Source organism: Alligator sinensis, unplaced genomic scaffold (assembly GCF_000455745.1).
Source record: "Alligator sinensis unplaced genomic scaffold, ASM45574v1 scaffold1639_1, whole genome shotgun sequence".
In the NCBI taxonomy this organism is placed as follows: Eukaryota; Metazoa; Chordata; order Crocodylia; family Alligatoridae; genus Alligator; species Alligator sinensis.
In genome coordinates, this window is record NW_005843315.1 from 167,960 (window position 1) to 179,134 (window position 11,175).

The window sequence follows — 11,175 nt, forward strand, 5'->3', positions numbered from 1 at the left end:
TGCGGCCTCGGCTTCCTGGCGCTCGTCTTCTCCATCAAGGTGGGTGCGGGGGCCGCGCGGCTCCGGGCCGGGGCTCGCGGGTCTAGGGGCGCGTGGGCAGTGGTGGAGGCAGCAGGTCAGCTGCGATCCTTCACGCCCGGACTGGAAGAGCGAGTGCTGGAGAGCTCGGGGGGAAGGAAACTCCCGCCGGGACGATAAGTTTTTTTGTTTTTTCTTTAAGGACGTGTTTGGTGTTCCAAGTCAAATCAGCCAAATCAATTCGCTGACTTCCTGCCCTTTGGGCAGGGGGCTGGACTCGGTGGTCTTCCGAGGTCCCTTCCAGCCTTGATGTCTATGAAATTCCAAATCTGTGAGTCGATCAAGAGCCAACCCTACTACCAGCAAACATCCTCCACCCTGCCCCGGGCTTCAGATGCTTCCAAATCCTTTGGAGGCATCCTACGTGCAGGTCCAAGCCCGGAGGCTCGGGGTTCGGATGTCTCCAAGTTTCGCTTGCCCTCAGCTATATGGCCACAGGAGCAAGCTAGGGAGAAGGCTCCCATATCCATAAAGTTGGTAATAGCAAGATCTTCCCACTGGAAGAGAAAATGGGAGACTAACTATGCCGTACCTCAGTCAAGGTACTCTCACCTACCAAGAAAGTGATTTTCCCCTTCCAGTAGCAAAACCATGAGTGGTCATGGTATTTCCTCTGCCCTTGGGCTGATAAGTTGGACTAGGTCATTTAACTGGAACAGAGGGACATCCGATAACTTCCCCTCCCTGGACAGGCTCTCACCGGTGCCCAGCACTCAGTGTGGGCGATCGGCTGGTTCTCTGAGGCCACGGGGGTGACCCTGTCTCTGCATAGCTGAGTGTCAAGGCCCCTTTTGAGTCAAACTCTGCCCCTGCTGTGCTGTGTCTTTAGGCCAGGGGTGGGCAAAACGCGGCCCGCAGGAACCCTAAAAAATTTAGAAAATTAATATATATCTGCCCCTGGCTGCCTGTCATGTGGCCCTCGATGGCTTGCCAAAACTCAGTAAGTGGCCCTCTGCCTGAAATAATTGCCCACCCCTGCTTTAGGCTCTGTGAGATGAATGTAGCACTGGGGAAAAGGCACAATTCAGGGAGTTGGAACACAAGTGTCCAGGCCATGTGACAGCATAGAGAGTGCTGGGGAATAGCGAGGGGAAACCTGGTAAATTCAGATAGGGCAAATCCAGAGTAAGCCTGAATGTGACCTTGACATTCATCGGACAGAGAGCTGGGCTCCACATGTGCTGGAGAGCAGCGAGAGATGGGGCTTAGAGTGGCTTACATGGAGGTGAGAGGAAATCTACAGGCGAAGGGATTTCAGCAGAGCTGGTGTCACAGCATTGGTGCACATGGGCAGCCTGATTGAGAGGGTGAGAGGAGGCCTGGGCAGGGAAGAGAGCCAAAGGTGACACTAGAGTCCTACAGTGGGAGGCCTCCGTTCTCCTTGCTGCTTGCCAGGAGCATGACAGAGCTGAAGCCTGAAATTCATGGTCCATAAGGACCCAAGACTTCCATAGATGCCTCTGACAAAAAGTGCATGATCTCCCTTTACTCTTTGTCCTCTCCTCCACCAGGCAAGAGACCGCAAACTTCTGGGTGACATGAGTGGTGCAGACAGCTATGGCAAGACTGCCAAGTACCTGAACATCACCATCCTGGTGCTGATCATTCTGGCCCTTGTGTCCATCATTCTACTTATCATGAACGTCTAGGTGAACTTCCTCTGGTACAAACCAAACTCCACCTGGAACCACAGCTACAGCATCGAGGTCAGCACACAGCTTCACTTTCCTAGCTTCACGGCTGCTCACCCTCCTGTTGCATTCCTAGGAATGAAGGTGGAAAGTGACTGCGCTGATAAAGGGGCCAGTACTCTCCTGGTGGCTCCAGTGCTTTCCTGGAGTCTCAGGCCCCATCTCCTGACATAGCCTGCACAAAAGTCCTTGCAGCATCCTGATGCCCTTTCCCTGGAGCAGCCATGGAGATGGATGTCTGCAGCCACTTTCTCTTATGCTACCAGCCAACTGCCTAGTCTCCAAAGCCTTCTGAGAGCTTGCTGCTTGCCATTGGGAAAGAGCCATGTTCCTCTGCTTATGATACTCTATTTTGTTATCTTGAGAGATTTATTTTTGTAGGTCTCTCTTCGACAGAGATACTAAACCAATAAAGGGACTTTTCTTTTCTCTCGCGTGAATGGTCATTTCTTTATACCGCATTTTCTGGCATAAAGTATGCCCCTGAATAAGATACACACCTGGTCTTAGAAAGGCAAAACAAAGGAATTTTTTTTTGAACATATGGATACGTAGCAGTAAGTAATGGAGCAGCAGCTCCTGCAGCAGGAGCCTCTATTGAAGCAAAAGTGTGTCCACAGCCAGCAGCTAGGGAGGCCTCCATGCTCATTGTGCTTTCCCCCGTGTAGCATGTCCAGCATTACTTTTGCTCCCCCACCCAAGAGGAATCAGCTGTTATTATTGAGGGAGAAGTGTATGTTGTACTAAGAAAATACACTTTTTAGGGTCGTCTGGTCTTGGACCTCTCTAAGTCTCCCTCCTGGGGCCCAGGAGGGTTGATAATCCATCTTTAATTTCAAGGGGTTTAGGTTGTAGCCGTGTTGGTCTAAGGATATAGGCAGACAAGGTTCCTTGGGTGAATTTGATATCTTTTATTAGACCAACCCAAATGGTTTGGAGAATAGTTATTAAGCAAGCTTTCGGGTTCAAAAACCCTTCGTCAGGCTCAGGAAGCTGCAGCAGTTGGTGTGTGCTCTTCCTGGATGGAATGAAAAGTAAAGAAGCCAGGGGTTGGGCTGGGCTGGGGAGTCAGTTGCCAGGCAGATTATAATGTATCAAAAATCCAATGTCTATGTTTAGTCCTTGATCTCTAGTATCCAGCAGGTTGATGAAATGGAACTCATAGGCTCGTCTCTGGGATGTGTTGTGTAAATTTCCCTTGAGGATCAGGACTGAGAGATTGGAGAGAGAGTGGCCCTCCTGTGAGAAACGTGCCCCCACCGGTAATTGGGTGTTTCTGTCTTTGATGGATTTCCGGTGTGCATTCATTCTGGTGCGCAGGTGTTGTCTGGTCTCTCCTACATATCTTCCATCAGGGCATTTGGTGCATTGGATGAGGTATACTACATTCCTGGAGGTGCAGCTGTAAGATCCTGGGATGCTGATGGCTCTGTTGTGGGGTGTAGTAATAGTGGGAGTGGTGGAGATGTGGGGGCAGGTTTTGCATTTCTTGTCATGGCACGGTCTGGATCCTTTTGGTGTGTTCTGGGGTTGAGGAAGTTTGCTTCTGGTGATGAGGTTGGCGAGGTTCGGTGCTTGTCTGAAGGCTAGGATGGGTGGCTCTGGGAAGATCTTTTTAAGAATAGGGTCTTTTTCTAATATGGGTTGCAATTTTTTGAGGATTTTCCATACAGGTTCAAGGGAAGGGTGATAGGTCATAACCAGCGGTGTGCGATTTGTGGGTGTTTTTCTTCTGTACTGCAGCAGTTCTTCACGTGGTATCCAGGTGGCTGTTTCAAACGTGCGATCTACCTCTCTGGAGGAATGTCCTTGCTGGGTGAAAGCCTTTTTAAGATTGGTGAGGTGGCAATCCCGGGTGTTCTCTTCAGTACAGATGCGGTGGTATCTGAGGGCTTGGCTGTATATCACTGCTTTTTTGGTGTGTTTCGGGTGATTGCTGGTTCTGTGCAGATATGTATGTTGGTCTGTGGGTTTCTTGTATACTGTGGTCTGTATTTTACCCTTCTGGATACTGATCCTTGTGTCTAAAAAGGGGATGTTGGTGTTGGAGTATTCTAAAGAAAGTCGGATGGAGGGATGGTGACTGTTGAATTTCTGGTGGAACTCAAGTAGAGATTCCAGGTTCTCACTCCAAATGATGAAGATGTCATCGATATATCGTAAGTACAGCAAGGGTTTGATGGTGCAGTTCTTGAGGAAGTCTTCTTCCAGGTGGCTCATAAAAAGGTTGGCATACTGTGGGGCCATTTTAGTGCCCATAGCTGTTCCCATCATCTGGAGGAAGTGTTGATTATTAAAAGTGAAATTGTTGTATGTGAGGATTTCAAGGCACCTATCTCCTGGAGATACCCGGTGTCTCTCTTGAGGCTAAAGTTGGGATCTGCATATGCTGGGATCCCAGAGGAGTGCTGGGGACAGTGAGGGGGAGATGAAGAGCCCAAAGAGCCCCTACATGGGAGTTAACCATGCAGACCATGCCTGCTTCCAGTCCTGCAGGATTCCTGGAGGCTCTCAAATGTCCAGGAGATCAGGCTGTGCTTGGGGAGTCCTGTTGGAGGCCCCCAGATTCTGCAAGGGAGGCTTTACAGAGAGAATTGGGGATGGATTGCAGACTCAACCCCCTCTAGCCCTGGCACTCCCTCCCTCCTGTAGCATCACTGGGATCCAACCCTACTGCCATCCTCCATCTGTGGCTTGGGGTCATAGAAAAAGTGCAGGAGACAGCAACACCAGACCTGTTCCTTCCACAACCCCATCCCAACCATCCCCATTGCACTGAATGATACTCTGCTCCTTCTCTTGAGAACTGGGAATCAGGCAAATGGGAGGATAAGGGAAGGGTGTGGGTGGAAGGGTAAGGCTGGGCCCTGACTATTGCTACCAGCAAGGTAGTGGCAGTGCAGAGTTTAGAGGCTGATGAAATCCCTGAACAAAACCTTGGAAGTGATGGGGAAGGCAGACAGCATCTGCCCAAGGGAAAACAATTTACAAGCACCTTTCATTGCAAAGAGCAACAAGTCGATGCCAGGTTGCGTGTGTCTAGAAAGCCCCTCCCCGCTCCTCAGTTTGAAGTCAAGGGACCATTTACCAAATTACTGCCATGAAGGCTGACTATCAAGAGCCCTGTCCTCCCCACACTTTTTTTTATTAAAATATATTTATAAATAGAGTTATATATACACATCCTTTATTATAAACTTTCCATCACACATCTTAAAGCAGGATTACAACATCAATAGCCCATGGCTGTTCCATGCGGCCAGCGTTTATAGAGAACCTGCTGGCTTCTCCTGTCCAGGCTTAAACCAAACCTCCCACCTATAGCTCCATCACCCTTCACTTCTGCCAAGTTTGTATTTGGAGTTTGGCTTCCTGGCGGTATCCATATCAAATACTGTCTGGATGGCTGCTCTTAACAGGCATCCGTGGGTGGCTTGGCCTCCTACACACAGTCTTAAAAGCAGCATCACCCAGACACCTCTCCCTCATCCCCAGCCCTTCCAGCCCATTGCTGCAATACAGGGATGTACATTCTTATCCCTTCAGACCCATTTCCCAGTGGGCTGCAGCCAGTGTCATGGCCTGCCATTTTGGGTCTTTCTCTTTTCCCCTCCAGTGGCTCAAGCTGGGGCTTTGCTTCCTACACAACTGGCAGCACGTTTTAGCAGATTGTACCTTGATGCCTCAGAAAGTTGTCACCCTCCCTACCCTCTTGCAATTTTTCCCACATATCTGCTGATGCTTCTGGCTGAAAGCACTCTTACAGGACACTGTTAATCTGTGGAATGGGCTGCTGCATGATTTTACCAAGTGGTGAAAATTAGCAAGCCTCCAAGAAGGGAGCAAACGCTGAGATGGGCACAATATTATTAGCACTAAATAAGACAAAAAGGCAAATAGAGCAGCACTTCAGGCTGTTTCACCTACTGCTGGTGACTTCCTGCACACAAGCAGCTTTGCCCAAAGGTAGCCTACTGCAAGCATTTATCCTGTCTTCTTGTAATGAGGCTGCAGTTGGTTGCTTATTCCCAGTTTCTTATTCCTTATTCCCAGTTCCTTTGCCAAAGCTAATCTAGACCCAATAAAAGCTTGTTATTAATGAATTACACATCCTAAACAGTCTTGTACCTCTTTTGATGCAGCTGCTACTGAGCAGAAACAGGATGCCAGACTGGACAGACAGTGGGAGTCACTGCTTTTGGCACTTTTCTTGTCCCTAAACATCATTTGGACAGGCTCTCTAACAGCAAAGGGAAGCCCTTTGCCTTTCAGTGTGGGCTTTGAGGCACCTGCTTTTCAGACCTTGTATTTTCCATGGATTGTGCCTTATCTCTCTTTCTATAATTCAGGGAATGAGGGGGCTGCAGGTGGAGATTGCTTGGGAAGGGATGGCAAGAAGGGAGAGACTGGGGGGTAGGGAAGGCCTGGCTCCTGTGGAGGCCCAGTATGTGGAAATGGGGCAGATCTACTGTGGCAGCTGTCTGCAGAGCAGAAGAGAGGAGCTGTGTGTGTGTGTGTGGAGGGGGGGGACCAAGGGGCAGGAGAAGGTCAATGCTACGGGTGAGACTGACTGGTGTAAGCATGTGAGTGCATGCATGTGTGTCTGCATGAATGTATGCGAGTGTGTGCGTGAATGTGTATGTGTATTCAGATGTTTATGTGTCTGGGTACACTGTGCACATGTGTGGGCATGCACCTATGTATGTGCATGCATGTCTGTCCCTGAATATGCACCTGTGTGTGCATGCACAAGTGTGCATCTGTGCATGTACGTGTGTCTAGGCATGGACCTGTATGTGTGGGTGTGCCTGCATGTGTGTGCATTTATGTGTCTCTGAGCATGTACCTGTGTGTATGTGCACATATGTGTGTCTGGGCATGCACCTGTATGTGTGCGCATGCGTGTCTGACCATGTACCTGTATGTGCATCCATGTGTGTGTGTGTCTGGGCACGGACCTGTAAGTATGCTGCATGCACATAGATTGTTAGGGGCTGGAAGGGACCTTGCAAGATCATTGGGTCCATCCCCCTGCACTAGGCAGTAAAGACAACTGGGGTCAGGTTGTTGTCTCCAAAGGACAGTGTGAATTCGTGCCCGGTTCGCTTTTGCCAATAAACACAGGGGTGGAGGATCCAACTTAATCTTTATTGTTTCCAGTCTGCGCAGAGAAGGGTGCTTGGCAATCGTTTGCAAAGCAAGCACCACCGGTTTCTACCTTTGGGTACCTTTTATACATATGTTTGCAAGTGTATCGCTCAGTGATTGGTTACAAGCCACTGACATAAGATGTTCTCTACTGAGCATGTCTCTATACCTATGTTTTAGCCATGTAATTCATTTGCATACATATATGTTTCATTAACATACTTTTGCCCTGCCCAGGGGTGTGATTTTTAGCATTATAATGAGACCTTTTTCTGAACTTCTTGCTATCTTACAAGTGTCAGGGAGACATTATCCTGCTGGTGTTAGGGAGGCATTCCAGGAATCCTCCGCATCCCACACGTTGTGCTCTGCAAGCATCTCTTAACACACACATACCACACCCCTCCCAGCATCAGTAAGTTGCCTTAAGTATTCAGTTAGATATAGTTTGCAAAAGCTAGATATACCATAAAAAAGATTACATAAAAAGATTACATCAAGGTGACCCCAGCAGGGTGACTGTCCTCTTGAAGATTTCATCCAGGTGTGTGCAAGCATATGTGCGCCTGAATGTGTGCAGACACGTAGGTGTCCCAGCATGCACACATCTGAGCACGTACCTGTCAGTGCATGCATGTGCGTGTGCATATGTGCAAAAAAACTAGAACTCTTGGTTCCAAAATGATACCTTTTATTAGACCAACTGGGAAATGGCAAGAAAATTGTCTTTTTCTGCAAGCTTTTGGGATCAAAGTCACAAAAGCTTTTGGGAGGGATTTAAACTGGATTTTTTTGGATTTTAAGGAAGTTTCTTTACCCCCCTGCCTGCCATCTGAGGCCTCCTGGGAAGGAATTCTACCTGCTCTACACCTCAAAGAGCTACTCAGCACTGCTCACGAAGACACTCTCCGGGACCCAGAGGGACAGTCTTCCACCTTCAGCTCCCTCTGGGCAAAAATGATGTGTATTTCCTCCTACTTAAGGGGACTTTTTACCATCATGTACCATCTATACTTTCCCCCGGGCCTGAGGAAGGGACTTTGATCCCAAAAGCTTGCAGGAAAGGACACTTTCCTTGCCATTTCCCAGCTGGTCTAATAAAAAGGTATCGTTTTAGAACCAAGAGTTCTGGTTTTTCTGTATGCACGCGCATGCACGCGTGCGTCTGGATTTGCACTTGCGTGCGTGCAAGCATGTGTGAAGACGGAGGCGCGTGTGCCTGGCGCGAGGCCGCGGGCGGGCTGCACGTGTCCCTGTGCGCGGAGGCGGATGCTCTCGAGCTGGGGTATCGTTTCCCGCCACGGCTCCTCCCCGCGCCCCGACCTGGGGGCGCCCCGCCCGGCCCAGCCATGGCGGCGCCGCCGGCTCCCGCCCCGGCCCAGCCATGGCGGCGCCGCCGACGGACGTGGTGCTGACCCTGCTGCCTGTGCAGCTCGAGCCGGCCCGGTCCGCCTCCCCGCCGCGCGACTTCGCGCTCTGGTCCATCTTCAACCTCCTGCTGTGCCAGCCACTCGTCTGCCTCTGCTTCCCCGCGCTCGTCTGCTCCATCAAGGTGACCCCGCCGCCCTGCGCTTTCGTTTCCTCTCCCAGGCGCCTGCCCCGGACCTCCCGCGCCCGCGGGGGCCACCGCCCCGGCCCCTCCTCTCCTCAGCCCCGGGGACAGCCCGCCCCGAGGATGTGTGTGCGCGCGCGCCATGGCACCCTGGGGGGGCTTGGAGTCCGGTCCAGGGCGCCATGCGGTGTTGCAGGGGGCGAATGGGGGTGTCCGACGTGGCAGAGCCACTGGCCACTAACTCCATGCGCTTCTTCTCAGCTCTGGGGTCACCCCAGCCAGGGGTGTGTGTGTGTGTGTGCGTGCGTGTGCGCGCGCTGGCACCCTGGGGTGACTTGAAATCCTTTCCAGGGTGCTATGCAATGTTGCAGGGAGGGTGGCGGGAGTGGGGGTGTCAGAGCTGGCAGCAGGGGTGGGCATCCAGCAGAGCCCCTTGTGTGTGTGTGCACGAATGTTTGTGTGTGTGTGCAATAGCACCCTGGGGTGCCTTGAAATCCTTTCCAGGGTGCCATGCAGTGTTGCAGGAAGGGTGGAGGGAGTGGGGGTATCAGAGCTGGCAGAGGAGGTGGGCATCCAGCAGAGCCCCCTTGCTGCTAACTCTTCCTCTCCTCACCCCCCAACCAGGAGGGCTTGGCTACGTGGGTGCGGACTCCATTGGCATTAGTCTAGAGCAGTGGTTCTCCACTGGGGTGTCCTGGCACCCTGGGGTGCCTTGAAATCCTTCCCAGGGTGCGGTGCAGTGTTGCGGGGCGGGGGGGAGGTAGGGGGGATTTGATTTAAATCAAATCAATTTCAATCACAACTTCAATCACTGATCAGGAAGACTTTATTAAATCGTTTTCTACAAAATGTTCACTCTTGTTGTTTGATCGCCTCTGTTTATTTAACTTCCTGAAACTTTGCATTTTTAGACAGCGCTCGGCCTGCACAAACTGGCAGAGAGACAGTAGGGCTGATGGGCAGGGAATCAGATCTGTTGTTTTTCATCTCCATATACTGCCTTTAACAAGGATGTTATCTCTGGAGACACAAATCCACAGAACTGACACTAAGCATCACAGAGATGCTTCTAGACTGAGCACTGAGTCCCATTGGGTAGAGTGGTTTTCCTGAATCTTTACTAATCTATAGAGGAGCCTCTGGGAACCCCATAAAATAGGGTCCCTAATATAGTCACTGTGACCTATTTATAAAACTTTTCTAAAAAGGTTACATGAATATATTGTCTCAAATAGTATATAATTAGAAGTTATACTTCCTAGTCCATGATGATATCTTTAAGCTTGAACGTATCTTAAAATTATCTTTATATAGGTTTTTTGTTTTTTTTTAAAAGCAACTTCAAAAATAACAAGTACAATTAAATAAAAAAAATCTGTTTTAAATAAAAACAATTTTTTTTTTAATTATTGATTTTTATTCACCCTGGTGGGGAAAATGGAGGTGTCAAAGTTGGCAGGAGAAAAACATCCAGCAGAGCTGGTTGACCATTAATTCCATCTTCTTCCTCTCCTCAGCCCTGTGGTCCTCCGAACGATGAGGGCTTGGTTATGTGTGTGTGGGTGTGGGATCCAATGGCATTAGTCTACAGGAGTGGTTCTCTACTAAGGTGCCCTGGCACCTTGCAGTGCCTTCAGATCCTTTCCAGGCTGCCACAGGGTGCCATGCAGTGTTGTGGGAGGAGTGGGGGTGTCAGAGTTGGCAGGGGGTGGGCATTCAGCAGAGCCAGCTGGCCACTAAATCCATGTTCTTCCACTCCTCAGCCCTGGGATCACCTCAAGGAGGAGGCTCTGTGTGTGTGTGGGGGGGGAGGGGTGTTCCATGGCACCCTGGGGTGCCTTGAAATGCTTGTCAGGGTGCCATGTGATGTTGCAGGGAGGGTGGAGGAAGTGGGGGTGTCAGAGTTGGCATGGGCATCCCACATTGCCAACTGGCCACTGATTCCATGCTATTCCTCCCCTTAGCCCTGGGATCACGCCAAGGATGAGAGTGTGTGTGTATGTGTGTGTGTGTGTGTGTTCCAGGGCACCCTGGGGTGCCTTGAGATCCTTTCCAGGGTGCCACAGGGTGCCATACAGTGCTGGCACTGTTAGGTGTACAAACGTGATTCACAAGACAATCCCAGAGATTTCCAATAGGAGCCTGTAGTGTTATAAACGGTATGACCTGCTGTGTCCTTTCTGAGATTTTTGCCACAGAAGAACCGCTCTATAATTTTTCAGGAATCAGACAACAAGTGAAAACAAACAGCTGGCATTTTCCATGTGGTGCTTCAGGTCTCAGTGGGTGCTTTGGATCTAAGAAGGAAAAAGTGGAAACAGGGAGAGATTACCAAAGAGGAGTATACCTCCTCTGCTCGCGCTTGTAGGGAGGCAGTTAGACGGGCCAAAGCTACCATGGAGCTGAGGATGGCATCCCAGGTTAAGGATAACAAGAAATTGTTTTTCAGCTATATAGGGAGTAAAAGGAAGGCCCAGGGTGGAATAGGACCCCTACGAAATGGGCAGAAGCAATTGGTGACGGACAGCGGGGACAAGGCTGAACTCCTCAACGAGTTCTTTGCCTCAGTGTTCCTAAGTGAGGGGCACGACAAGTCTCTCACTGGGATGGTAGAGAGGCAGCAGCAAGGCACCAGACTACCGTGCGTAGACCCTCAGATGATGCAAAGTCACTTGGAGGAACTGGATGCGTTTAAGTCGGCAGGCC